The sequence below is a fragment of the Arachis hypogaea genome, chromosome 2 (genome assembly GCF_003086295.3).
Source record: "Arachis hypogaea cultivar Tifrunner chromosome 2, arahy.Tifrunner.gnm2.J5K5, whole genome shotgun sequence".
Classification (NCBI taxonomy): domain Eukaryota; kingdom Viridiplantae; phylum Streptophyta; class Magnoliopsida; order Fabales; family Fabaceae; genus Arachis; species Arachis hypogaea.
Window position 1 is genome coordinate 37,142,967 of NC_092037.1, and position 6,779 is coordinate 37,149,745.

Here is a 6,779-nt window from a genome sequence, read left to right on the forward strand (position 1 = left end):
GGGTAGGTGGGGATCCTGTGGGGTCCACAGATCCTGAGGTGTCAAGGAAAAGTCATCCCTGCACCAAATGGCAAACAAAATCACGTTTTAGCCATTTCTGGCGTTAAACGCCGGGCTGGTGCCCATTTCTGGCGTTTAACGCCAGCTTCTTGCCCCTTTCTGGCGTTTAACGCCAGTCTGGTGCCCCTTTCTGGCGTTAAACGCCCAGAATGGTGCCAGACTGGGCGTTAAACGCCCAACAGCTAACCTCACTGGCGTTTAAACGCCAGTAGGTGCGTCCTCCAGGGTGTGCTGTTTTTCTTCCTGTTTTTCATTCTGTTTTTGCTTTTTTCATTGATTTTGTGACTTCTCATGATCATCAACCTACAAAAAAGAGAAAATAACAAAATAAAATAGATAAAATATAACATTGGGTTGCCTCCCAACAAGCGCTTCTTTAATGTCAGTAGCTTGACAGAGGACTCTCATGGAGCCTCACAGATACTCAGAGCCATGTTGGAACCTCCCAACACCAAACTTAGAGTTTGAATGTGGGGGTTCAACACCAAACTTAGAGTTTAGTTGTGGCCTCCCAACACCAAACTTAGAGTTTGACTGTGGGGGGCTCTGTTTGGCTCTGCTTTGAGAGAAGCTCTGCATGCTTCCTCTCCATGATGACAAAGGGGTATCCTTGAGCCTTACACATCAAGGATTCTTCATTCACTTGAATGATCAACTCTCCTCTATGAACATCAATCACAGCCTTTGCTGTGGCTAGGAAGGGTCTGCCAAGGATGATGGATTCATCCATGCACTTCCCAGTCTCTAGGACTATGAAATCAGTAGGGATGTAATGGTCTCCAGTCTTTACCAGAACATCCTCTACAAGTCCATGGGCTTGTTTTCTTGAATTGTCTGCCATCTCTAGTGAGATTTTTGCAGCTTGCACCTCAAAGATCCCTAACTTCTCCATTACAGAGAGAGGCATGAGGTTTACACTTGACCCTAAGTCACACAAGGCCTTCTTGAAGGTCATGGTGCCTATGGTACAAGGTATTAAAAACTTCCCAGGATCCTGTCTCTTTTGAGGCAGTTTCTGCCTAGACAAGTCATCCAGTTCTTTGATGAGCAAAGGGGATTCATCCTCCCAAGTCTCATTTCCAAATAACTTGTCATTCAGCTTCATGATTGCTCCAAGCTATTTAGCAACTTGCTCTTCAGTGACATACTCATCCTCTTCAGAGGAAGAATACTCATCAGAGCTCATGAATGGCAGAAGTAAGTCCAATGGAATCTCTATGGTCTCAGTTTGAGCCTCAGATTCCCGTGGTTCCTCATTGGGGAACTCATTGGAGGCCAGTGGACGTCCAGTGAGGCCTTCCTCAGTGGCGTTCACTGCCTCTTCTTCTTCCCAAGATTCGGCCATGTTGATGGCCTTGCACTCTCCTTTTGGATTTTCTTCTGTATTGCTTGGAAGAGTACTAGGAGGGAGTTCAGTAATTTTCTTGCTCAGCTGACCCACTTGTCCTTCCAAATTTCTAATGGAGGACCTAGTTTCAGTCATGAAACTTTGAGTGGTTTTGATTAGATCAGAGACCATGGTTGCTAAGTCAGAGTTATTCTGCTTAGAACTCTCTGTCTGTTGCTGAGAAGATGATGGAAAAGGCTTGCTATTGCTAAACCTGTTTCTTCCACCATTATTGTTGTTGAAACCTTGTTGGGGTTTCTGTTGATCCTTCCATGAAAAATTTGGATGATTTCTCCATGAAGGATTATAGGTGTTTCCATAGGGTTCTCCCATGTAATTCACCTCTTCCATTGAAGGGTTCTCAGGATCATAAGCTTCTTCCTCAGATGAAGCTTCCTTAGTACTGCTTGGTGCATTTTGCATTCCAGACAGACTTTGAGAAATCATATTGACTTGTTGAGTCAATATTTTGTTCTGAGCCAATATAGCATTCAGAGTGTCAATCTCAAGAATTCCTTTCTTCTGACTAGTCCCATTATTCATAGGATTTCTTTCAGAAGTGTACATGAATTGGTTATTTGCAACCATTTCAATCAGTTCTTGAGCTTCAGTGGGCGTCTTCTTCAGATGAAGAGATCCTCCTGCAGAGCTATCCAAAGACATCTTGGATAGTTCAGAGAGACCATCATAGAAAATACCTATGATGCTCCATTCAGAAAGCATATCAGAAGGACACTTTTTGATTAATTGTTTGTATCTTTCCCAAGCTTCATAGAGGGATTCTCCTTCCTTCTGTCTGAAGGTTTGGACTTCCACTCTAAGCTTACTCAATTTTTGAGGTGGAAAGAACTTTGCCAAGAAGGCATTGACTAGCTTTTCCCAAGAGTCCAGGCTTTCTTTAGGTTGAGAGTCCAACCATGATCTAGCTCTGTCTCTTACAGCAAAAGGGAATAGCATAAGTCTGTAGACCTCAGGGTCAACCCCATTAGTCTTGACAGTGTCACAGATTTGCAAGAATTCAGCTAAAAACTGATGAGGATCTTCTAATGGAAGTCCATGGAACTTGCAATTCTGTTGCATTAGAGAAACTAATTGAGGCTTAAGCTCAAAGTTGTTTGCTCTAATGGCAGGGATAGAGATGCTTCTCCCATAGAAGTCGGGAGTAGGTGCAGTAAAGTCACCCAGCACCTTCCTTGCATTGTTGGCATTGTTGTTTTCGGCTGCCATGTGTTCTTCTTCTTTGAAGAATTCGGTCAGGTCCTCTAAAGAGAGTTGTGCTTTGGCTTCTCTTAGCTTTCTCTTTAAAGTCCTTTCAGGTTCAGGATCAGCCTCAACAAGAATGTTTTTATCTTTGCTCCTGCTCATAAGAAAGAGAAGAGAACAAGAAATGTGGAATCCTCTATGTCACAGTATAGAGATTCCTTGGAGTGTCAGAGGAAAAGAAGAGTAGAAGACAGAAGTAGAAAATTCGAACTTATCAAAGAAGATGGAGTTCGAATTTTACATTAAGGGATAGTGTTAGTCCATAAATAGAAGGATGTGAGAAGGAGGGAAGTGGTTTTCGAAAATTAAGTAAGAAATTTTGAAAATATTTTGAAAAATACTAATAAATTTTCGAAAACCAAGAGTGAGAAAGAGATCAAGTGATTTTTGAAAAAGATTTTGAAATTAGAAATTAAAAAGATTTGATTGAAAACTATTTTGAAAAAGATGTGGTTAAGAAGATATGATTAGTTTTAAAAAATGTGATTGAGAAGATATGATTTGAAAAACATTTTTTTTAAAAGATTTGATTTTGAAAATTAAAAACTTGACTAACAAGAAAAGATATGATTCAAACATTAAACCTTTCTCAACAGAAAAGGCAACATACTTGAAATGTTGAATCAAATCATTAATTGATAGTAAGTATCTTTGAAAATGGAAAGAAATTGATTTTGAAAAGGATTTGATTGAAATATTGATTTGAAAAAGATTTGATTTTGACAAGATTTTGAAAACTGAAAAAAAAAATTGATTTGAAAACAAGATCTTCCCTTCTAGCCATCCTGGCGTTAAACGCCCAGAATGGTGCACATTCTGGCGTTTAACGCCCAAAACTATACCTTTTTGGGCGTTAAACGCCCAACCAGGTACCCTGGCTGGCGTTTAAACGCCAGTCTGTCCTTCTTCACTGGGCGTTTTGAACGCCCAGCTTTTTCTGTATAATTCCTCTGCAGCATGTTCTGAATCTTTAATTCTCTGTATTATTGACTTGAGAAGACACAAATTAGAAATATTTTTGGATTTTTTTATAATAAGGACAAATCAAAATGCAACAAGAATCAAATAACTATGCATGCAAGACACCAAACTTAGCAGTTTGTATACTACTGACACTAATGAGAATGCATATGAGACACATAAAACACTCAAGTCAAGAGAATTCAAAGATTAGAGTAAGAAATCATCAAGAATTATTTGAAGATCCTTAAGAACACATGAATGGATGCATGCAATTGACACCAAACTTAAGATGAGACACTAGACTCAAACAAGAAATTTTTGGATTTTATGATTTTTTTGATTTTTTTTTTTGTTTTTCGAAAATTAAGTGGAAAAAGATATCAAAATTCTTAATGAGAATCCCAGGAATCATGCAATGTTAGTCTAAAGCTTCAGTCTAAAGGAATTAGACATGGTCAGCCAAGCTTCAGCAGAACATTGCATTCAAGAGCTAAATTGATGAAGATCAATCAGCTTTGGTGATGATAAGAACATCACCTTGAAACACTAGAATTCATTCCTAAGAATTCTGAAGAAAAAAATACCTAATCTAAGCAACAAGATGAACCGTCAGTTGTCCAAACTCAACAATCCCCAGCAACGGCGCCAAAAACTTGGTGCTATTGCCGGATCTTGGCACTGATGTTACCAAAAGCTTGCTAAAAACTTGAACAATCCCCGGCAACGGCGCCAAAAACTTGGTGCACGAAATTGTGATCAATACTTTTCACAACTCAAATAATCCCCGGTAATGAATCCAAAAACTTGGTGTTCAATACCATGGCATAAACACAACTTCGCACAACTAACCAGCAAGTGTACTGGGTCGTCCAAGTAATAAACCTTACGCGAGTAAGGGTCGATCCCACAGAGATTGTTGGTATGAAGCAAGCTATGGTCACCTTGTAAATCTTAGTCAGGCAAACTCAAATGGGTATGGTGATGAACGCATAAAAACATAAAGATAAAGATAGAGGTACTTATGTAATTCATTGGTAGGAACTTCAGATAAGCGCATGAAGATGCCTTCCCTTCCGTCTCTCTGCTTTCCTACTGTCTTCATCCAATCCTTCTTACTCCTTTCCATGGCAAGCTTATGTAGGGTTTCACCGTTGTCAGTGGCTACCTCCATCCTCTCAGTGAAAATGTTCCTATGCTCTGTCACAGCATATGGCTAATCAACTGTCGGTTCTCGGTCAGGCCGGAATAGAATCCAGCGATTCTTTTGCATCTGTCACTAACACCCCGCCTGCTAGGAGTTTGAAGCACGTCACAGTCATTCAATCATTGAATCCTACTCAGAATACCACAGACAAGGTTAGACCTTCCGGATTCTCTTGAATGCCGCCATCAGTTCTAGCCTATACCACGAAGACTCTGATCTCACGGAATGGTTGGCTCGGTTGTCAGGCGAGCACTCGGTTGTCAGGCGATCAACCATGCATCGTGCAATCAAGAATCCAAGAGATATTCACCCAATCGAAGGTAGAACGGAGGTGGTTGTCAGTCACACGTTCATAGGTGAGAATGATGATGAGTGTCACAGATCATCACATTCATCAAGTTGAAGAACAAGTGATATCTTAGAACAAGAACAAGCGGAATTGAATGGAAGAACAATAGTAATTGCATTAATACTCGAGGTACAGCAGAGCTCCACACCTTAATCTATGGTGTGTAGAAACTCCACCGTTGAAAATACATAAGAACAAGGTCTATGCATGGCCGAATGGCCAGCCTCCCAATGATCTAAGATAGCATAAAATGAAGATAGCTACCAAAGTCTGCAAATACAATAGTAAAAGGTCCTACTTATAGAGAACTAGTAGCCTAAGGTTTACAGAAATGAGTAAATGACATAAAAATCCACTTCCGGGCCCACTTGGTGTGTGCTTGGGCTGAACAATGAAGCATTTTCGTGTAGAGACTCTTCTTGGAGTTAAACGCCAGCTTTAGTGCCAGTTTGGGCGTTTAACTCCCATTTGGGTGCCAGTTCCGGCGTTTAACGCTGGAAATCTTGAAGGTGACTTTGAACGCCGGTTTGGGCCATCAAATCTTGGGCAAAGTATGGACTATCATATATTGCTGGAAAGCCCAGGATGTCTACTTTCCAACGCCGTTGAGAGCGCGCCAATTGGGCTTCTGTAGCTCCAGAAAATCCACTTTGAGTGCAGGGAGGTCAGAATCCAACAGCATCTGCAGTCCTTTTTAGTCTCTGAATCAGATTTTTGCTCAGGTCCCTCAATTTCAGCCAGAAAATATCTGAAATCACAGAAAAACACACAAACTCATAGTAAAGTCCAGAAAAGTGAATTTTAACTAAAAACTAATGAAAATATACTAAAAACTAACTAGATCTTACTAAAAACATACTAAAAACAATGCCAAAAAGCGTACAAATTATCCGCTCATCAGTACGCATGCATGACGCGTACGCGTGGGTTTGGCAATGGTGATGGATTGCACAAACGCGTGCATGGAGCATCAGCATGGAAATGGTATTTTTGCAATCCACGCATACGCGTATATGACGCGTATGCATGGGTAGCATTCGTTGCATGAACGCTATGTTCGTTTAGTGAACGCTGCAAGGAATGCGTACGCGTGGGTGACGCATACGCGTCGATGAGCCAAAACACCAGGGACGCGCAAGCGTATAGCACGCATACGCGTGGGTGCTCGAACGCTCCGTTCTCCAAATGAATGCTACGCTCTCCTCGAAGTGAATTTCTACTCAAAATAGCTTCATTCCAAGCCCATTTGAACTACAAGCAAGCAAGCCCACTTTGATCATTCAATGAAGACCACAAGGAGCATCTAGAATAGGATTTTCATTTGATTGTAATTTGTTTTGAATTTTATTTTATTTGTCATTTAGGAAAGCCTATATAAGGGCAGTTAATTAGGGGCTCTCACATGGACAATAGGCTACATTAGTAGTAGGCAGCATAGTTGTAAGAACCGGACCGGTGATCGAACCGGTCAGGTTACTGGTTCACTGGTTTATTGGTTCAACCGATAAACCGTTGGTTGAACCGGCAAAACCGGTTTCACATGAATAAAAAAT

General features: G+C 40.8%; 1 non-coding gene across 1 annotated transcript; it reads left to right on the forward strand.

The window, feature by feature from the left end:
* Nucleotides 1-2,164: 2,164 nt before the first annotated feature.
* LOC112765863 (small nucleolar RNA R71) lies at nucleotides 2,165-2,272 on the forward strand. Its single transcript, XR_003183946.1, has one exon. It is a non-coding gene; the product is annotated as a small nucleolar RNA R71 (small nucleolar RNA).
* The last annotated feature ends 4,507 nt before the right edge of the window (nucleotides 2,273-6,779 follow it).